The 23,839-nt window shown below is 36.0% G+C and overlaps 1 protein-coding gene across 1 annotated transcript in view; it reads left to right on the top strand.

Annotated features, from left to right (window-relative positions):
• The window catches only part of MYO3A (myosin IIIA), a 276,610-nt gene that overhangs the window by 26,666 nt on the left and 226,105 nt on the right, over positions 1-23,839 (top strand). The gene's annotated exons all lie outside the window — the stretch shown is intronic.

Genomic DNA, 23,839 nt, shown 5'->3' with positions numbered 1-23,839 from the left:
CGAAGTATAAATTTTGACTCCCCTAAAACTTAACTACTAATAGCTTACTGTTGACCAGAAGCCTTATTGATAACATAAAGTCAATTAATGCATATTTTTATGTCATATGTATTATATACTGTATTCTTACAATAAAATAAGCTATAGAAAAGAAAATGTTATTAAGAAAATCATGAGGAAGAGCAAATATTTTTACTGTTCATTAAGTGGAAGTGGATCATCATAAAGGTCTTTGTCCTCATCATCTTCACATTGAGTAGTCTGAGGAGGAGGAAGAAAAGGAGAGGATGATCTTGCTGTCTCAAGAGTGGCACAGGTGGGAGAAAATTAGAGGATGGTCTTGCTGTCTCAGGGTTGGCACAGGTGGAAGAAAATTAACATATAAGTGGACCCACACAGTTCAAACCCTTGTTGTTTAAGGGTCAACTACATTTTTTTATTTCTCTACTTTAAGATAGGTCTGTGGCCGGGCGCGGTGGCTCACGCTTGTAATCCCAGCACTTTGGGAGGCCGAGGCGGGCGGATCACGCGCCTGTAGTCCCAGCTACTCAGAGAGGCTGAGGCAGGAGAATGGCGTGAACCCGGGAGGCGGAGCTTGCAGTGAGCCGAGATCGCGCCACTGCACTCCAGCCTGGGTGACAGAGCAAGACTCCGTCTCAAAAAAAAAAAAAAAAAAGATAGGTCTGTATTTTTAGCAAAATCACATATAAAAGCAAAACTAAACTTTTACTCATCTAAACTTAGTTACCAAATAATAGAATATAAATTATGAACCTAAACCATTTTGCCTTACATTAATGGATAATTTTAGAGTTTAATTCTTGTTTGTGTTTGCATATTTGAGAAGTACTGCTGTACAAAATCCTTGATGTAATCTTGAATATAATTTTTGTTTATATCCTTCAAAACATTTTCAATAATGTATTTTTAATTTTTCTTCCATGTATAGAATCATTGGCAGATGTGCATTTAAGTGGAGATTCAGGTATTCTGTCTAATATTGGCCTAAATGGACAACAAAATAAGGTGTAAATCTTTTTCCAGAGCTTAAAAATATTGAATGAGATCATTCATTGTTATTATGCCTATTAAATCCCTATTCTAATATCTTGGCATTTCTCACCTGGAATTAGGAGACAGTTGGAAACTCCTGATATTAGTTAAATGTTTTTTGAGGGAGCAGATTGATTAAAATGAGTTGGATTGATTAAAATGTTTTGGAATATCTTATAAGTAAAGCAACATCCAGATATAATGAATCAGTAGAGTCACTACAATTTATTTGAATTTTGTCCTGATAATTTATTATCAGATGGAGATATTGGAAATATCTCTAAATGGCTTAGAAAAAAAAGAATAAATTTAGTGTAATAAAATGGTATCTACTTGAATTTACAAAGTGGGGGGATAAAAAGGCTAAGGAAAGCAAGAGGTTGGCAAACTGTATATAAGATAATTGATTTGCATATGTAAATTAGACTAATCACATATACACATAAGTGGCTAGATGTACAATTACCTGATTTATAAACATGAATGGTGCAGGTGCTGCTTTAGAGGCACTTTCAGAAAATTGGCTTGTGGCATTAGTGCTTTGTAGTACAACATGACTGCTAATTATACCTCTTACTGTAATAAAGTCCATTTAAATTATTTTGCATGAGGGTACCAAAAGAGGGGCAGTGGCTGTAATGTTACCCAGAGAGTCATGTTAACAGTGCTAGGCTTTTAATGTGAATCTACATACAGAATGTGAGTACTGGAGGGGATGTATCAGAGCATTGAGTTACTGTCCTCATTCTAAGCCTGGTGTGTGTGGATGGCCATGCTAGCCTAGAGAAACTCCTGTGAGATGCTTTTCACAATGAAAAATCACTTTACTTATATTTCAATTCAGAATTGAAATCCTAAGAATAATGATGTGCCAGATCTTGCTGGGCGGTCTGTTTTCTCTAGTTACAATTTTAAAATTGTTTCTTTTGCTTTTTGATATGATTTTTCTCTTTTCTTTATTTTACCCTCATTTTGTTATTTTATAAGTTTTTGAGCATGAATGATATACAAGGACTCTGTTTAGGAGTTATTTTTATCTTAATTCTCTGCATGTTTATTTTTAGAATCTAAATGGTACCCAGGTTTAGTAAAAGGGCACTAGTTGCTGGCCCTCTGAAATTCCAGTTATACACTTGAATGAAGTTTTATGCTGTGGAAACTGATTTAGTTTTTTATAGAACATCTATAGGGACTTTTGTTGTCATTCAATATTTTAGGTTTTCCTAATGACATAGACATAAAGGGAGAACCAATGTTTTCTGTTTGTTTCTACCTATGCCTCATTTTGAAATACCTTATGTATATTTCTTTCTGCCTGTTGCAGTCACATCTCTTGACAGACTTGTTTAGTGAGATGTAAATACCTCTTTTGACTTTGTACTGCCTTTTACCCCTGATATCTACTGTTGGGGATCAGTATCAAGGGTGAAGGGGAGCTGGGAATATGAGGACTAGGGTAGGATTCTTCAAATGCTTCCTGCCTGAACTGGGAGACCATAAAACAGAATCAAAATTGAGTTAAATCAGTCTCATATAAGGCATTTGCTATTGATGGACACAAAGGGGAGAACTGAGATTTAATTGTAATTTTCCCCTTCTTGGTTGGATGAACAACCACATTTTAAGCAGGTAAGGAAATCTGGGCTTCTCTCTCAGGAGCTGTTTGCTTAGTGTGCCTTCAGCCATAATGAATCCAAAATTCAGAGTTAGGACATCTTTCTGCTAAAAGACCCTTTCCCTCATAATCCAATCTTAGCTATAATTGCTCCTTTCACAGTGGTGCTACAGACTACATTCTATTATTCATTTGAATTGGTCCTGATTTGTTCATTCTTAATAGTGACATTGCTTTTTCTCATTGCTCCCCAATTATAGCAATTTTTCTCTTTGAAATTATATCCTTTTCAGGAGACTAAAGACTGCCAATTACAGGTGGTATTTCAAAGCACGAAAATTCAGTAAATAGTCATAAAGCCTCTCAAATGCACATTTTTGGTCATCAGAGTGGTTTTTATAGACATAAATACTACTTTCATGTGTCATGCATTATTGGTTGTTCTGTTTTTATACTTACATCTAGTTAGTAATATCAGGCCTGCCTTGAGGAAAGGAAACATGGGATGATAGAAAGAAGATAAATAAGTTAGAATGAATGTGAGCTTTCTGTTTGTTCAGCTATTAACCCTTTAATGCTACTGCCCTGGAGATAACATGTACACAGAAGGGAATATAAAGCCTTTGCAGACTTGTGTATTTGTGAGGGGTCAGGAGAAACAGGGCAGGAGTGAGAAACTGGGCTGCTGAGTTCCTTAGATAGCACAGAATTGTTCCTTCTTTCCTTTGGCAGTTCAAAATTGCAGTAGAGTAGCAGACTCACAGTGTGATTCCTTTCATGTTCTTAAGGCTGGAACCACCATTTCCAGCTCTCATGTAAAAGGCTATTATTTGGTGTACTTACAATAGAACAGATAGCCAATTACCTAGAATTGTTTCATTTTTTGTTTGTTTGTTTAAAGGGCAGGATAAAAAATGGCCTAAATGTACTTCTTTATACTCTTCTAACTTAGGAAATATATACATAATATATATAACTCTTATATATCTTTCTTTCCTAATTGTACTTTAGTGCTAGAAAAAGCATCTTCTTTGAATAGGCATGCACATTTATAGTGTTACTTCAGAGGTAAGAAAATATGAGGTGACTAGTGATGTCTTGCTATTTAATAAATTAATAGATTTTTATTGTACACATTAAAATATTTTTTCTGGTAAGTTATTTTCTCTGTTATCATAGATTTATTGTGGATTGCATTACTAGTGTGCTATAGTGTTCCCCCTAGATTTTTAAAGCATTTTAGGGTGAAGTAAGTGTTCTATATTTTGATTAAGTGGTTACATGATTGTATATGATTACTAAAATACATCAAATGGCATACCTAAAAGAGCCAATTATATTATACACCAATAATACCTTTAAAATACTTCTAGTTTACACATTAGAAAAAGAATGTGAAAATTTTATACACTATGAAAGCACACATTAGAAAATGTCTATTAGGTGGTAGTCCCAGTTTTTATTAATATTTTATTAGTATTTTATTGGAATCCAGAATTTGGTACATTAATATATTTCATAGAAATTAAGATGAACATATCACACTTTGCATATACAAACAAACAAGCAAAAAGAAAACTAATAAAAACTCACCTTAGCTTAGCTTTGTCCCCTGCTTTTTAAGTTTTTGTTTTTTCTATTTTTATCTTATTGTACTATGTCTTGAAAAGTTGTTGTAGTTATTATTTTTGATTGGTTTGTCATTTGGTCTTTCTACATAGGATAAGAGTAGTTTATACACCACAGTCACAGTGTTACAATATTCTGTGTTTCTCTGTGTACTACTATTACCAGTAAGTTTTGTACCATCAGATAATTATTTATTCCTTATTAATTTTGTTTTCTTTCTGCCTGAAGAACTCCCTTTAGCATTTCTTGTAGGACAGGTTTGGTATTGATGAAATCCTTCAACTTTTGTTTGTCTGGCAAAGTCTCTATTTATTCTTCATGTGCGAAGGATATTTTCACTGGATATACTATTCCAGGGTAAAAGTTGTTTTTTTTTTTCCCTTCAGCACTTTAAATATGTCATGCCACTCTCTTCTGGCCTGTAAGGTTTCTACTGAAAAGTTGCTGCCAGAAGTATTGAACCTCGTTGTATGCTATTTATTTCTTTTCTCTTGCTGCTTTTAGGATCCTTTATTTATCCCTGACCTTTGGAAGTTTGATTATTAAATGCCTTGAGGTAGTCTTCTTTGGGTTAAATCTGCTTGGTGTTCTATAACATTCTTGCACTTGGATATTGATATCTTTCTCTAGGTTTAGAAAGTTCTCTGTTACTATTTCTTTGAATAAACATTCTACACCGGTCTCTCTACCTCCTCTTTAAGGCCAATAATTCTTAGATTTGCCCTTGTGAGGATATTTTCTTTTGCACTGAGTCTTTTACTTCATGGTAGCAGGTTCCCTTCTGGCCCAGAGTGTGTTTAGAAATGTCATCTGGGAGCTAGGGCCTGGAATGGGGGCCTCATGATTCTGACTGGTGCCCTATCCTCCTGTGGCTGAGCTGGTATCCAAGATTCAAGACAAAGTCCTTGCCACTCTTCCTTCTCCTCTCCTCAGGGGAAAGGAGGGGTTTCTTTTGTAGCCTTGAGCTGTGCAGCCTGGGGCTAAGGGATGTGATGCCAGCACTCCCTTGGCTTTCCCAGCTGGTGTCTTAGTTCGTTGCGTGACTCCCGAGTCCACTGTCTCTGGGTCCTAGTGCAGCACTAGGACTTGCTTATGATTTGTAGTCCTCATGGCCTAGATTGCTTTCCAAGTTTACTTGAATACATAGAGTGCAAACCTGCAAACCTCTGTAGCGAGGTTTGTAGGCACTCAAGTTCAGACTGCTGAAATTGGTAGTTCCCCTCTGCCTAGGCTGAGTTTAAATGCTCCTTCTGTGGGTGGGCGTCAGTTGAGCTTGCCCTACTTTTCCTTTCTGCTTTTAACAGGACAGTACTGAGTTAAATGCCTCACAATTTCTGTGTTCTCCCTCCTACAGCACTCAGAGAAGCTCTGGGCACCACCCATTGGCTGCCGGGGTAGGAAAGGGGTGGTATAGGTGATTCAGAACTGTTTTTTTTGTTTTTTTTTTTCTCTCTCTGTCTCTCTTCAGTGCCTCTTTCAGCAATATGAAGTTAAAACCAGATACTGGTTATCTGTAGGTACTCACCAGATTTTCGGTTCTTAAGAAGGTGTTTTTTCTGTGTACATAGTTATTAACTTGGTGTCCTTGTGAGGGGTGGGACTGGGATAATGGGTGGAACTTTCTATTCTGCCATCTTATCCCCACTCCCTGGTTTCTAAACCCTGAAGCCATGATATACTTTGAAGAGGTACCTTCCATAGCACGTGAAAAGATGACCTCTATCATTTTATTACGTGTGTGCGTAAGTTTACAGAACTAAAGTTTATCCATCTAGTCATTTATTTATTCTATACATAGTAATCTCTTATGCTGCACCAGCCATTTTGGTAGGTTCTCAATATTCAATAGAGAACAAGACACTCTGCCATCGTGGAGCTTGCTCTCTAGTGCTGGAGAAAGACAATTTAAAGCTAAATTTAAAAGTGGCTATTTGTGTTTATTAGTGCTATGAAGAATATAAAAGGGGATATTAATAGGAAAGGAAAGAGAAAATCTTTTACAAAAAGAGTAGTCAAAGAAATACTATGTGAGGAGGCAGCATTTTAATCTGCTACCTGAAAACAAACAAAAAAACTGAACAGTTTTAGTACCTTTATTCTTTGAAATAGCCTCCAAACTACTCTTATGAAAGGAATCACAATATCTTGAACCCCTTGCAGCAAAAACTGCAAGAATGGGGTCTTGGAAACTGTAGTTTTCTAAACAAGCACAAAGGTGATTCTTATGAAAGGAAAGTCCAGGAAACTCTATCAGAGGTTCTCAAATTATAGTATACGTAAAAACATTCTGGGGCTTCTGCTTCTGGCCATGACAGACCAGGTATTGACATGCTGTTGTACCATAGGCAACGAGAAAGCTGTACAAAACATATTTTTAAAAACACAATACTTTCTAAATATTGGAAAAGAAACTTAGGACTGTGACATTGATAAAAGGAAATAAATGAGGCGAACACTACAATTACCTCATCATTATTCTTAGAGGCAGTTTCCAGAGCACAGGCAGAAGGAAGCTGTTCTCAAGGAGATCAAAGCAACTCTTGCTGAACTGAAGAAATTTGAAAGGCAGAGTGACTGGACTGTGCAGAAAAGAGGAAGTTATGCAGAAAAAGCTCTGAAAATCTACATAAAGATAATCTACACAATCTAAATAAGTACATAAAAATACTTAACTGAAAACTCAGTTAGATACATGTAGAGTGTGACTTCAGGCAGTTGGGCAAAGAATAATTACCAGAGAAAGAATCAATGTAGGGCCGTAATCCACAGAACTACTGGAGTTAGTGCAGGATTGAGAGATGCTTGAGTTACTACCAACCAAAATGGGGAAACTTCACTGAACACCTGAGACATTTAATAGAGACCCTCCAGAAAGGTTATACATTAGAGGAAGGACTAAACTAGCCCTAGAATAAGAGCTACCTGAAAAGTTCAAGTTGATCCACAAGTAATTAACTGCCTGCCAGAGCAAAATTCAACATTTATTAATAGAAGACAGCAAAATCTACAACTCAATAATGTAACACTAAGAATATCCAGCTCCAATATTAGATCACTAGATATGTGAAGATTCAGGAATATGCAGCCCATTATCAGAAGAAAAATCAGTCAATAGAGTCAGACCCAAAAGTAACAGAGATGTTGAAATTAGCTGGTTCGTACTTTAAAATAGTTACAAACATGTTCAATGATTTAAAGAAAAACATGAACATAATATTGAAAGAAATGCAATATAGAAAAAAGAACTATTCAGAACTTCTAAAACTTAAAAATACAATATATATGATGACAAATTCATAGAATCAGGTTTAACAGCACATTAGGCATGTGGGAGAAAGATCAGTAAACTTGAAGGCAGGAAAATTTAAGCTGTTCAAACTGAAGCATAGTTATCAAAATAAGGCTGGAGAGAAAAGTCTCTGTCACCTATGAGACATTACCTAGTAGTCTAACCTATGTGTCACTGCAGCCTGAGAATGGTGGGTGTAGGGGGTAGAGGATATCATATTTAAATAATGGCTGAAATTTTTCTAAATTTGCTGAGCACCAAGAAGCTGAAGAAGGTCAAAAATCACTCAAGTATGAGAAAGAAAACCACACTAAGGTATGTCATAATCCAAATGCTGAAAACTAATAAGAAGGATTATAAAAGCAGCAAGAGAAAAAAGACACATTACATTTAGGGGTCATAGATAAGAATGGCCACTGGTTTGTCATCAAATGCAATGGAATGACATCTTTGAAGGACTGAAAGAAAAGTTCTTTCAATTTTGAATTCTGTATTCAGTGAAAATGTTATTCGTAAATAAAGACAAAATAAAAACAGACATTTATGTCAAATGAAAAAATGAAGAATTTACTGCCAGAGACCTGCACTATAAAAAAATGTCAAAGAACATTTTTCAGGCTGAAGGAAAATGATTCCAGGTGAAAAGTCATACCTACAGAAAGGAATAAAAATCACCATCAGTGGTAAATATAGGGCAGATATGAAACATTTGATTTTATACTTTTTGTGTCTTTGAAAGAAAAAACGCTTTTTTTTTTTTTTTTTTTGAGACAGAGTCTTGCTCTGTCGCCCAGGCTGGAGTGCAGTGGCACAATCTCGACTCACTGCAAGCTCCGCCTCCCGGGTTCACGCCATTCTCCTGCCTCAGCCTCTCCGAGTAGCTGGGACTACAGGCGCCCGCCACCACGCCCGGCTAATTTCTTTGTATTTTTAGTAGAGACGGGGTTTCACCATGGTCTCGATCTCCTGACCTCGTGATCTGCCCGCCTCGGCCTCCCAAAGTGCTGGGATTACAAGTGTGAGCCACCGTGCCCGGCCTGAAAAAACACTTTTTAGAACTACAATTATAACTCTATATTATGAAGTTATAACCAATGTAAATAGCAAAGGGACAGAGGAGGAAAATTGGAAGTACAAGCAGTTTACCCTTATCCAAGGTTTTGCTTTTCACAATTTCAGTCACCTATGGTCAACCACAGTTTGAAAATATTAAATGAGAAATTCCAGAAATAAACAATTCACGTTTTCAGTTGTGTGCCTTTCTGAGTAGCATGATGAAATCTCATGTGGTCCTGCTCCATCCCACCCAGGATGTGAATTATCTTCTTGTACAGCATATCTACGTTGTATATGCTACCTGCCCATTATTGACTTAGTATCCATCTGGGTTATCAGATTGTCATAGTATTGCAGTGCTCATGTTCAAGTAACCCTTATTTTACTTAATAATGGCCCCAGGCGTGGTGGCTCACACCTGTAATCCCAGCACTTTGGGAGGCCGAGGCGGGCGGATGACAAGGTCAGAAGATTGAGACCATCCTGGCTAATACAGTGAAACCCCGTCTCTACTAAAAATACAAAAAATTAGCCAGGCGAGGTGGCATGCACCTGTAGTCCCAGCTACTCGGGAGGCTGAGGCAGGAGAATGGCGTGAACCGGGGAGGCGGAGCTTGCAGTGAGCTGAGATTGCGCCACTGCACTCCAGCCAGCCTGGGCGACAGAGCAAGACTCCATCTCTAAAAAAAATAAATAAATAAATAAATAAGCCTCCAGAATGCAGGAGTAGTGTTGCTGGAATGTTGTTATAATTGTTCCATTTTACTAGTACTTATCATCTCTTACTATACTTAGTTTGTAAGTTAAACTTGATCATAGGATATATGTATAGCAAAAAGCATAGTATATATAGGGTGCAGTACTATCTGTGGTTTTGGGTATCCACTGAAGGTCTTGGAACATATAATCCATGGATAATGGGGGACTGGTGTATACAATTAAAGTGTCTTGTACATGAAGTGGTATGTTATTTTAACGTAGATAGTGATAAGTTAAAGATGCATATTGTAAACCCTAAAGCACCTGGTAAAAAATAAAATAAAGCATAGCTAATAAGCTAGTAGAGGACAAAATGGAATACTAGAAATATTCAACCCAAAGAAAGTAGGAAAATAGGAAAAGAGAACAAAGAAGAGACAAATAGAAACAAATAGAGCAATATGATAAGCTTAAACCCAATTATATTTATAATTACATTAAGTGTATATGATTTAGACTATACAATTTAAAGGCAAAAATTATGAGACTGGATTGTAATACCCAACTACAAACACACTTTAAATAGAAACATGCAGATAGATAGATTGAAAGTAAAGAGATGGAAAAGCTGTGCAATGAAAACATTCATTTTATTCATTTCAGTAGTTGAAATGGCTATTTTAATATAAGGCAAGGTAACTTCCAGACAAGCAGTATGATCAGAGACAGATGACATTTCATAATGACAAAAAGTTCAATTCATCAAGAGGAGAAAACACTTTTTAGTTTGTATGTGCTTAATAACAAAGCTTTAAAATTATATGCGTCAGAAACTAAGAGAAATGAAAAAAGAAATAGTTATATCCTCAATATTAAACGGAAATTTCAAAATCATTTCCTCAGTAATTTAAAAAACAAGTAGAAAATTATTTGAAGATACATAAAATTTAAATATTCTGGACCATAAGACAAATATCAACAAGTTTAAAAGAGTCGAAATCATAAAAGAATATTATCTGACCATAATGGAATTAAATTAAAATCTATAAAATAAAAATATAAGAAAAACTATCAAATACCTGGGAATTAGATCACACACCTCAAAAACAAATCTTAGGTCAGAGAGGAAATCAAAAGAAAAATGTGAAAATATTTTGAATGGAATAATGGAAATGCAACATTATCAAATATGTAGAATGCATTTAAGCAGTGCCTAGAAGGGCATTTGCACCTCCCTGTAATGTATATTAGAAAAAAAGATTTAATATCAATTATATAGATTTTTGCCTTAAGAAGTTAATAAAATTGAAGCAAATTAAATCCAATATAACCTAAATGAAAGAAGTAATAAAGATAATAGTAGAAATTACTTTAATAAAAAATAAACAAAAAGAATGAAAGGAATTAAGTTGTCTCTTAATAAAGTAAATAAACTTGATCTCTTTAGACAGATCCAGAGAAAAGTAAGAAAATACATATTATTTATATTAAGTATCAAATGGGGAAAATTATTATTGAATTTATAGACATTCAAATGATATTAATGAAATATTATGAACAGCTTTATATTGATAAGTTTGGTAATTTAGTGTCTCGGGTCTTTCTGGAAAGACATGAGTTGCATAACTGATATGAGAAGAAATAGAAAATACAAATAGTTTATATTAATAAAAGAAACTTAATAATTAAAACCCTTTCCACAAAGAAAATACCAAGCCCAGTGACTTCACTGGTGAATTCTGTCAAATATTTATACTAACAATTCTGGAGAGAGATAGAAATATTATTGCTCTAGCTCTATTCCCTTTTCCTCATTTTCATGCTGTATTGTTATATATATTATATCAGTAAATAGTACAACAGTGCATTTTTGTTTTTTTTATATTTTAAAGAAAAGCAGAAGAAAGAAGAACAAGTATTTAATTATAGTTTGTTATCTTTCTTATTTAATGTTTCCAGTTCTTTTAGTTTGTTCCTGTGAATTTGAGTTCCTGCCTGGTGTGATTATTTCAGTACAGCTTTGCTCCAACTCACCTCTCTTATGCAATTGTTAAATATGTCACATTTCTATATATTGTAGGCCCAACAATACAATTATATGCCTAATGTTTTATACAATTGCTTTTTAAATAAGTTAAGAGAAAAAGGAAGAAATATGCATTTACAGTATATCTTCATTTTTCTCTAATAAAATAATTATCATTACTAGTGCTTTTTGTTTTCTTGTGTAGATCCAGATCACTGTGAGATCACTTACTTTCATTCTAAAAAATTTCCTTTAGTATTTCTGATAAGTTGGTTCTGCTAACAATGAGTTCTGTCAATTTTGTTTACCTGGCAATGTCTTTATTTCCCTTTATTTTTGAGAGAATTTTGCTGAGTATGATAGTCTTAGTAAGGTATTTTTTCCTTTAGCACCTTGAATATGTCATCTCTCTGCCTTCTGGCCTTCATAGTTTCTGATGAGAAGTCAGTTGTTAACATTGTTAGTTCCCTAATATGTGACAATTCATTTTTCTTCTATTAATTTCAAGATTTTCCTTTTACTATAGGCTTTCAACCTTTTTACTATTATGTGACTGGCTTGGACCTCTTTGCATTTATCTGTTTTTGTTTGTGTGTTTGTTTGGAGACAGAGTCTCACTCTGTCACCCAGGCTGGAGTACAGTGGCACAGTCTCAGCTTACTGCAACCTCCACCTCCTGGGTTCAAGCAATTCTCCTGCCTCAGCCTCCCGAGTAGCTGGGACTGCATGAATTTATCTTATTTGAGTTTATTGAGCTACCTGCATGCTTCTCATTAAATTTGAAAATTATCAGCCATTACTTCTTCAAAGACTTTTCTTCTGCTGCTTGTTCTCTCTTGTCTTCTCATACTGTCATTACATGTATGCTTATATTTCTCTGAGAGTGTTCATTTACCTTCATTCCTTCTTCTTTTTTTCATATTTCATAATCCTAATTCAAATCTGTTGAGTCCCTGTAGTGAAATTTTCATTTCCATTACTGTACTTTTTAAATCTATAATTTTCACTTGGTTCTTTTTTTCTGAGTGATGAGTATTCTTTTTATTGATATGCCATATTTGATGAGACATTACCATCAAACCTTTCTTTGCTACTTTAAGTATGATTTCCTGTAGTTCTTTAAACATATTTATATCTTTGCTTTGGAATATTTGTCCACTAAGTCCAATGACTGGGCCTGCTCACAAGGCCTTCTTTTTTTCATGTGTATGGATGATATTTTCCTGTTTCTTTGCATGTCTTTTTTTTTTTTTGAGACGGAGTCTTGCTCTGTCACCCAGGCTGGAGTGCAGTGGCGCGATCTCGGCTCACTGCAAGCTCCGCCTCCTGGGTTCACGCCATTCTCCTTCCTGCCTCAGCCTCTCCGAGTAGCTGGGACTACAAGCACCTGCCACCATGCCCGGCTAATTTTTTTGTATTTTTAGTAGAGACGGGGTTTCACCGTGGTCTCGATCTCCTGACCTCGTGATCTGCCCGCCTCGGCCTCCCAAAGTGCTGGGATTACAAGCGTGAGCCACCGCGCCCGTCCGCATGTCTAATTTTTTTGTTGTTGTTGAAAACTGTACATTTCAGAAAATTTGCTTAAAGTATTATAAGAAGTCTTCGTACTAAGTCCCCTGGGTGGAGAACTTGTTGTTTGCCTGTTTGTTTAGTGACTTGGCTGGACTATTTTAGTAAAATCTATTTTCCCCATCTGTGAAGCCTTTGATGTCACTCTTCAGCAAGCACAGCTTAGGGCATATGCACAATCACCCTGGAATGACAGTGGTTTTAACAGGGCTTTTCTATGACTGTTTCATTCCGTGGTCTTTCTATTAAGCTGTCTGCCTCTGTTGGTGCCACCCCCAGTTATTAGGCTCCACTAATTGTCAGCTGATTCCTCTGTTGTTTCCAGCAGTGTCCTGGGGCATGAATTGTTTCACAATCTGATTCAATTAAGTTGCAGACTCCTTACAGGAGTACTTTTTGTGGCTAGCTTTGAGATTCATTTTGATTCCAGGACAGTTCTTCTTAGCTGTTTCTTTTTAAAAATTCTATTTGCTAATTCTGTGAAGAATGTCAATGGTAGTTTAATGGGAATAGCATTGAATATATAAATTATTTTGGGCAGTATGGCCATTTTCATGATATTGATTCTTTCCATCCATGAGGATGGAATAGTTTTCCATTTGTTTAGGTCCTCTCTTATTTCCTTCAGCAGTGGTTTATAGTTCTCCTTGAAGAGGTCCTTCACATCCTTGTTAGCTCTATTGCTAGGCATTTTATTCTCTTTGTAGCAATCGTGAATGGGAATTCATTCATGATTTGCCACTCTGCTTGTCTGTTGTTGGCATATAGGAATGCTTGTGATTTTTGCACATTGATTTTGTATCCTGAAACTTTGCTGAAGTTATTTATCAGCTTAAGGAGTTTTTGGGCCAAGATGATGGGGTTTTCTAAATATAGACTCGTGTCATCTGCAAACAGAGATAATTTGATTTTCTCTCTTCCTGTTCAAATACGCTTTATTTCTTTCTCTTTCCTGATTACCCTGGCCAGAACTTCCAATACTATGTTGAAAAGGAGTGGTGGGAGAGGGCATCCTCATCATGTGCTGGTTTTCATAGGGAATGCTTCCAGTTTTTGCTCATTCAGTATGATATTGGATATGGGTTTGTCATAAATGGCTCTTATTATTTTGATATGTGTTCCATCAATATCTTGTTTATAGAGAGTTTTTAACATGAGGGGATGTTGAATTTACAGTAACCAAAACAGCATGGTACGGGTACCAAAACAGACATATAGATCAATGGAACAGAACAGACACCTAAGAAGTAACACCACACATGTACAACCATCTGATATTTGACAAACCTGACAAAAACAAGCAATGGGGAAAGGATTCCCTATTTAATAAATGGTGCTGAGACAACTGGCTAGCCATATGCAGAAAACTGAAACTGGACCCCTTCCTTACACCTTATACAAAAATTAATGCAAGATGGATTAAAAACTTAAATGTAAAACCAAAAACCATAAAAACCCTGGAAGAAAACCTAAGCAATACCATTCAGGACATAGGCATGGGCAAAGATTTCATGACGAAAACACCAAAAGCAATTACAACAAAAGCCCAAATCGACAAATCGGATCTAATTCAACTAAAGAGCTTCTGTACAGCAAAAGAAACTATCATCAGAGTGAACAAGCAGCCTACAGAATGGGAAAAAATTTTTGCAATCTACACATCCAACAAAGGACTAATATCCAGAATCTACAAGAAACTTAAACAAATTTACAAGGAAAAAACAAGAAAAAAACATCAAAAAGTGGGCAAAGGATATGAACAGACACTTCTAAAAAGAAGACACTTATGTGGCCAACAAACATATGAAAAAAGCTCAACATCTCTGATCATTAGAGAAATGCAAATCAAAACCATAATGAGATACCATCTCACACCAGTCAGAATGACGGTTATTAAAAAGTCAAGAAACAATAGATGCTGGCGAGGCTGTGGAGAAATAGGAATGCTTTTACACTGTTGGTGGGAATGTAAATTAGTTCAACCATTGTGGAAGACAGTGTGGCGATTCCTCAAGGATCTAGAACCAGAAATAACATTTGACCCAGCAATCCCATTACTGGGTATATACCCAAAGGAATATAAATCATTCTACTATAAAGACAAATGCACACATATGTTTATTGCAGCACTATTTACAATAGCAAAGACATGGAACCAACCCAAACGCCCATCAATGATAGACTGGATAAAGAAAATGTGATACATATACACCATGGAATACTATGCAGCCATAAAAAAGGAATGAGATAATTTCCTTTGCAGGGACATGGATGACACTGGAAGCTATCATCCTCAGCAAAATAACACAGGAACAGAAAACCAAACACCACGTGTTCTCACTTATAAGTGGGAGTTGAACAATGAGAACACATGAACATTAGGAGGGGAACAACACACACCAGGGCCTGTCTGGGGATGGGGGGTGAGGGGAGGGATAGCATTAGGACAAATACCTAATGCATGCAGGGCTTAAAACCTGCATGACAGGTTGACAGGTGAGGCAAACCATCATGGTACATGTATACCTATGTAACAAACCTGCACATTCTGCACATGTATCCTGGAACTTAAAGTGAAATATTTTTTAAAAGGTATAAATTCAAAAAAAAAATTCTATTTGCTAAGCTGTCCAGTCTGTGGTTAGCTTGTTGATCTCATGGAGTTATCAGCCTCAGTGTAATTATCAAAATCTCACTTTTTTCAAGAGTACTGTTAGGCTTTAATTTTCCCACACTGTCTCCCAAATACAGTCAGAACCACTGGGGAGAGCTTTGGAGTTCTTTGTTCTTATGACCTGCCTCTCCCTCTGAGCAAACTCTCTGAGCCACTGTTCAGGAGCTGGCAGCAGAGACAGGGGCCCACATCTCTTAGAGTGACACCTTGTTTCACACTGAGCTGGCTGGGGATGTTTGAGGGAGAGGATGGCTCAAGTGCCACAGACTCCTACTGTTCTAACTGAGATTGTGTTATGATCTTGAATGTTTCTTCGTTTACTATATGTCCTTATGACAATTTCCAAAAACTTAAAATGGCTCTTTATTTTTCTAATTTTTAGTAGTTATGGTTGCTTCACTGGAGAATGAATTGATGAGTTCATCACACCACCATTCTGGAAACGAGAGTCCTAGAAAATATTTAAGAAAGAAATAATCAGTCTTATTGCCTCATTTTATGAGGCCAGCATTATACTGTCAACTGAAGAATTGGAAGATTCATAAATTTGGAAAAGCGAGCTTTATTTCTTATAAAGGGTTGCAGTCTGCAAGCTAGCCATCTGTAGGCTGGGAAGTGTGGCCTCTGGCAGAAGCCAAAAGCAGGCACTTTGAGGGAGGGAAGGATAAGACAGGAATTTATGCTGAATGAGTTGGCTAAGTGTACATATTCATGAAGGGGAGGCATGTGCATGCATAGTAGGTTATCTTGTATGTAATATGCATTCTGTGTTTGCTTTGGGATGGAGATGTAGCATTTAAATGTATTACAATTAGGTCCTATACATGAAAAGGTGAAGCAGAGGACAGGAAGGCCCTCAGTGCATGCAGCCCCAGAAGACTGGCCAGAACCACTCCAGGGTCAGGCAGTCTGTTATCAGAAAGGAATGCTAGTTAGTTGCTGTGTTGAAACCACAAAAGTGAGGGGTAGCATTAAGCAGTTGGTTGAATTAAATAATGGAGCAAGTATTTCAAAAGGGCTGCTTTCTGTTTAAACTTTAAGAAAGAAAGCGTAACGGCAGTTATCAAAGAAGAGGGTGTAACAACACGTGTCCAACTTATCCCATCATGGCTGGGGACTCAGCTTTTAAGGTTTCTCTAGGGTCTACTTGGCCAAGAGAGGGTCTATTGAGTTGTCTGGGATGCTTAGGATTTAACTTTTATTTCTCAGCAATGTTGAAAGAAGACAAAGACATCACGAGAAAATTGACTCTGACATTCCACATGAACCCAGATGTAAAGTACTTCACAGAGTATTAACAAATAAAATCTAGCAATATATAAAAATATTAATACATCATGACTGAATGGAGTTTATTTCAGGAGTGAGTGCAAGTTCATTAAAACATTAAAATGCATTTGTTAAAACATTAAAAATTCTCTGCACCACAATTGCATTAACAGAATGAAAGTGGAAAAAAATCATGAAAGACATGCCGAAATTCAATACCCATATGTGATAAACACAGTCAGCACACTAGGAATAGTGGGAATTTTATCTAATAAAGTGCACCCACCCAATTTAAAAGTAGTAAGCAAGAACTTTGGACATTGTACAAAACCATATAAATAAAATATGTTCAAAATCTTTAGTCTTTGGGGAAATTTAAATTAAAACCACAATGAAATGCAAAGACATTTGCTAAAATGGCTAAAATTAAAACACTGATAGTACTGAGTATTGGTGAGGTGGCGGAGCCAATTGAACTCTTATATACTGCTTATGGCAGTGTAAAACAGTTCAGTTACTTTGGAAACATACAGCAGTGTCTTATAATGTGACATATACGCCTACCACATGATCCAGAAGTTTCACTTGTAGGCATTTGCTAAAGTTTAGTGTTTCCAAAAGACTCAAGCATGAATATTGATAGCACTTTTATAATGAGCAAAGTGAAAACAGGAATGAATATTAGAAAATCACAGTTTCTGCTTTTGTAGCCTCACACAGAATATAGTCAGACTAAGCTAATGGCCTTAAAACATTATTAGAATAAACAAAAAACAACTGAAAAACAAGAAAGCCAATAATGCCAACTACAGAAATTAGCAATCATTTTTCAGAAATTTGAGTAAAAATCTCATATCCCCTCCTAAAGACAGAATACATTCAGAGAACTTAACAAAGGCTGTCTTCAGAAGTTAGCTGCAATAATCTGTTTATATAATATTATACCTTTTGATTTAGTTTCGTTTTGTAATGTTTGACTACAGCTAGGGTAGAGAATTTATTTTCAATGCTGCTCTGTTATTTAATTAGTGTAGCTCTGGTTTAGGAAAATTATACTTCAATTTTGTTTGATTAAAGAACACTAAGGTCTATTTTAGCATCGTGTTGCAAAGCTATACATAATTATTTTTCAGTCTACTATTATAAAATCCCCCTTTTAGTCTATGTTGGTGATTTAAAAATTGCATAGGCTAAATATGACATAATTCATTCACCTAGATGCAATTATTTTTAAAGGGAAATGATCATTTTTATTTTTTATTATCTGTTGCCTAATTATACAGTATTTGCTTTTCATTTAAGATATTTTAATTCTTCATATTTATTTTTATTTTATTATTTTATTTATTTATTTATTTATTATTATTATACTTTAGGTTTTAGGGTACATGTGCACAATGTGCAGGTTTGTTACATATGTATCCATGTGCCATGTTGTTTTGCTGCACCCATCATATTTATTTTTAAAAACTCGTATTTCAGTTTGAATATTATCTTGTTACTTTTCTTTATGTAAGAAGGACATTTTATGCTGGTTGAAGAAAAGTATATTTCACAAAAGACCATATTTGAAATTTCACTAATTCTAAATGAAGAATTAGAGAGTTCATGGTATGTTCATGTCTGGAGGTTCTTTAGGAAGATTTTCAGACACAAAGTCATTTGTGGTGTATTGATATTTAGTTATCAACAATGTTTAATAATTTCCATGTTTGTCTATTCACTTCCTCCTCCAATTTCTTTTCCATTTTAATCAAACTCTTGAAGTTTCATTCAGAAAACTTTTTCTGTTCTGAAAACTAAACCACTGATCCTACTTTGGTAACAGAGAAATAAATTCCTTGTATGAAACAGGTACAGGAGGGGTTGGGCAGGGTTCAAGGGGAGGGGATTATTAAGAACTTCAGTTTCTCCTGGCCGGGTTCATGTGAGCCTCACCTAGTGGTTTCCCTAACAGCAGATACAGCCATAGTCAAGCAGATAAACCGATATACATTCAAAGCAAAACGATTGAGAAAATATTTGATTTAAAAAATTTTGTCATTTGTGATTTTCTGTCCCTAATCTCTTAAAAATGAAAATAAGTGGGGTGTATTTTTTCTCAGTGTGACTTAAATAAAATGAATGAATGAATAAAACTTGTGTGTTTCATATTATATAAAATGAGAATTTTGTGGCTTTGAAGAGCAAGAGTCTAGATTTACATTGACTAACTTACTGAGCCATAAATACTAGACGTTAACAAACCTTAGGTATGTGTTCTTTACAAAATAGATGCACAAAAGAGAAAGGCATTTCTCCTTTCTCTCCGTCCACCATCTCACTTCCACTTCCAGATAGAAATATCCAAAAGTATCACATAGAAGAGTCTCAGTATTTTGGGGAGACAGGAGTGGAGAGGTTCTGTTTCTGATACCAATGTTGCTATCTCTTTGCAATTGTATATAGATTTTTTGTTATTTACTCCCAAATCTCTGGCTTCTAATGTGAATTTTTTTAATAACATGTATAGCAAACGATACAGTAGAAGACATAAAGGAAATAAGGCTTTTTATATTTTCAAATATACTGTGTGATTTATACGTAAAATTTGAATATCTTGTTTTAATAATTTATTCCTTTCATATGTTAAACTTAGAGAATAATTTTGAGTTTGTTTTTATTTAAGTGACTTTGGTCTTGAAAAATTAAGTGGCTATGTTTATTTGGAATAGGAATGATGTATTAATCCATTTTCACACTGCCAACAATGACATACCCAAGACTGGGCAATTTATAGAAGAAAGAGGTTTAATTGTACTTACACGTGGCTGGGGAAGCCTCACAATCATGGCAGAAGGCAAGGAGGAGCAAGTCACATCTTACGTGGATGGCAGTAGGCAAAGAGAGGAGCACTTGTGCAGGGAAACGCCCCTTTTTATAACCATCAAATATCATGGGACTTATTCATTATCAGGAGAACAGCACAGGAAAGACATGCCCTCATGATTCCATTACCTCCCTCCAGGTCTCTCCCACAACACATGGGAATTGAAGATGAGATTTGGGTGGGGAAATAGCCAAACCATATCAAATGAAGTCATATACCACCTAAAATTGTACCTTATTATTTCTATAAAATACTTAGCTAATTTAATAAGAATATAAGAATATTACAGAATATGGAATTATAGATCCTATGTAGGAAATTACTATCTTAGTTGAATTGCTCAGATAACTAATAACATTTTAAGGGAATTTATCAGGTGAAATTCAAGCCACAAAACAAATTTCATGGGGAAAATTTGTTTATATGCTTTAGATTTCTATATTTATATTTTCAGAAAGATTTGCATATTTTATCCCTTTGATATGGTACTATTGTTGCTAGTGGTAATTGTGGGTCATATTTTTGGTATGTGCAGACTATTATTATTGCCTCTCGTCTACTACTTCATTGTCTGGAAATATTTGATTGTAATTTTTTTCAATGTTGTTTGCTTAGATCTGTAAAATAGAGGATTATGAATCATTTTGGAGTTCTTAGAGAATTGGTATTCATCTCTTTCACCTCACATTCTAGTGTGACTTTAACTGGCCTTTCTCTCTGAAGAGAGCAACTCACTGCATTTTAGTGTACAATCAATTGTGAGGGTATATCTCCTGCACTACAAGCCAACTCAGTGGCTTCTACAGAATTAGAGTACAGTGTTTGCAGTTATTAGAGTGAATAGCATTGTTTCTTTTTTAACTGTTAAAAATTTCCTGCTTTGGTTTTAATATACATACTTGTTATATACATACTTGTTTTTAGAAAATGATTTAATCACCTCTTACCAGGGTCACAAAATATTATCTTAGTTTGGAGAAAAGCTTTTCTTGTATTACCAAAAAAAAAAAAAAAAAGAAAAGAAAAGAAAACAGTGAACATACAGAAAAAGTTGATAAATTTGAATCATCCAACCCACCCTCCCAGGTGTACTTCTGTGTTCCAGAAAACATCATAACCAAAGTAAACATACCGAAACAATCTGTAGAAAACTATTGTCAACATATATGACAGCAGATTTAATATTCTCTTTAAAACCTTTTATTTTTTTTCTCTTCTAACTCAATGTTACCAGTCTCTCTGTGAAATTCTATAGTACTTTGCACATAATTCTTTTACCACATAACTATAATTCAAGACCTGACATATAATCTAGGTAATTGTGTGTTTTCCCTCTAATGAGGGGCTTCTTCAACCTTGGCACTGTTGACATTTTGGCTTGGATAATTGTTGTGGGGGCCTTTCCTGTGCACTGTTGTATGTTTAGCAGCATTCCTGGCCTCTAGATGCCAATAGCAGTTTCACAGCCTTGACAATAAAACACATTTTCAAACATCATGAAGTGTCTGCTGGTTATAAAATCCCCCCCAGGCAAAACAAACAAACAAACAAAAACCAAGGAAAGGCCGGGCGCAGTGGCTCACGCCTGTAATCCCAGCACTTTGGGAGGCCGAGGCGGGTGGATCATGAGGTCAGGAGATCGAGACCATCCTGGATAACAAGGTGAAACCCCTTCTGTACTAAAAAATGCAAAAAATTAGCCGGGCGTGGTGGCAGGCGCCTGTAGTCCCAGCTACTCGGGAGGCTGAGGCAGGAGAATGGCGTGAACCTGGGAGGCAGAGCTTGCAGTGAGCCAAGATCGCGCCACTGCACTCCAGCCTGGACAACAGAGCAAGACTCTGTCTCAAAAAAAAAAAAAAGCAAAAAACCCCACATAATGCTTATAAAATCTCCTCCAGGCAAAACAAACAAACAACAATAAGAACAACAAAAAACCCTCACTATTTTGATTGTATTTTAAGCCTCTTGAGAAAAAGCAGTCCTAGTCATCTTTGATGCACTTGAGCACCTACTCAGTGTTTTGCATATAGTAACAATTCAATAAATACTTGTTGATTTTAAAGGAACAAATTATGATTCTTCTCAAGTCCATTTTCTTAATAAAAAATATTACATTATGAAAACATTTATATATAAATGTGTCAATACCTCACCTGTGTAAAAATGTATTGGATATAAAATTCAGTCATGGGTAGAATGATTCTATTCTGGAGAAGACATTCTAGGGGGACTTCATTTATATTGAACTTGGATTAATTTTGTGTACTTCATATTACTTCAGGTCCTTTTTGTATATTCTTGGTGTTAGCAACTATATTTTTAAAACAAATTGATAGACTTTACTTTTTGAGCAGTTTCAGTTTTACAGAAAAATTAAGCAGAAAGTAAAGAGCTATATACGCTTTATCTTGCACTAGTGTGGTACATTTGTTACAACTGAGCCAAGGATGATATATTATTATCAACCAAAATCCATAGTTTACATTAGGGTTCCCTACTGTTATACATTTTATGGATTTTGACACTGTATGATGATCTGTATCAATCATTACAGTATCACATAGAGTAGATTCACTGCCCTAAAAATTGTCTGTGTTGTACCTATTCATCCCTCCCTCTCCGCTGAACCTCTAGCGATTACTGATCTTTTCATTATCTCCACTTTTGCCTTTTCCAGAGTGTTATATAATTGGAATCACACAGTATGTAACCTTTTCAGATTGCCTTCTTTCATTCAGCAATATGCATTTAACGTTTCCCCATTATTGGTGTTTGCAACTAGATTTTAAACAAAATTCAGAGTTGTATCTGCTGTTTCTTGGACACTTACCACTAATAGAAAAGTGTACTGTAATAATTTGACATCCATATACCAACCATACCATACATCACACTATATACAAAAATTAAGTCAAAATGGATCACAGACCTACCTGTATGTAAAACTGAAAACTATAAAGTTCCTAAGGAAATTATAGGAGAAAAAATTTGTGACTTTGAATTAGGAAAAAAAAGTTTAGATACAAAAAGGCACATTTTATAAATTTGTTTTCAGTGATCAATTTAGAGCTTCTGCTCTTCAAAAGACACTTAAAATAAAAGGGCAAGCCACAGGGTTGGAGGAAATACTTCTAAAACATCTATTATGATAAAGGACTTATATCCAGAATATATAAAGAGCTCTCAAAACTCAACAATAAGAAAGCAAATAAGCATTGAAAAAGTGAACAAAAAATTGGATGTTTCACCAGAGAAAATATATGGATGGCAAATAAGTACATGAAAAGATGGTCGATGTTATTAGTCATTAGGAAAATCTACTCTAAAATCACAATGAGATACTACTACTATTTAGAATGGCTTTAACAGGATTAAGATGGTGGATAGGAGGCAAGACTAACTTGCAGCTCCTACTCAAGACAGACAGAGCAGCGTGTAAAGACTCACATCATGAACTTTTACTCCAAGAACTACCTACCACAAGAACATACCAGGAAATATGAGACATTTGGAAGGAACTGGATCACCTCTTCAGGTTCCCTGAGATGCCAAAAAACTGTGAGTCTGCTTGCTTTCTCAATGAGGAGGCTCCTAGTCTGGGGCAAGCTCTCGGCCCTGGTTACCAGCTGCCTGGAAATAGACTGGGTGCTGTTGTTGGGGCATGGTGGGAGTGAGACTGGCCTTTAGGACTGCAGGCTGTGTGGTAGCTGGGTGAGGCGTGTGTATGTCAGCTTACCCCCACTTTGCTGGTGACCTGTGTGACTCAGCAGAGGCAGACATAATCTCCCTGTGAATATAACTCCACTGGACTGGGAACTACACCGTCATCCCCCACAGCAGCTACAGTGAGCCACACCCAAGGAGAGGCTGAGCTCAGACACACCTATCCCTGCCCCCACCTGGTGGTCTTTCTCTACCCACTCTGGTAGCGAAAGACGAAGGTCTTGGAAGACAAAAACTCTTGGAAGTTCTATGGCCTTGCTCACCACCTGAGAAACCTGAATACCTATCCAGGTGTCCCTAGGGCAAGTTTGCATGCTCTCTATAGGACTGCAGCTGATACGCTATTGAAAGCATCACCTCCTGGCTGG

This window comes from Hylobates moloch, unplaced genomic scaffold (assembly GCF_009828535.3).
Source record: "Hylobates moloch isolate HMO894 unplaced genomic scaffold, HMol_V3 SCAFFOLD_3, whole genome shotgun sequence".
Taxonomy (NCBI): Eukaryota; Metazoa; Chordata; class Mammalia; order Primates; family Hylobatidae; genus Hylobates; species Hylobates moloch.
Note: the sequence above shows the minus strand (reverse complement) of the source record. Positions and strands in the feature narration are given on the sequence as shown.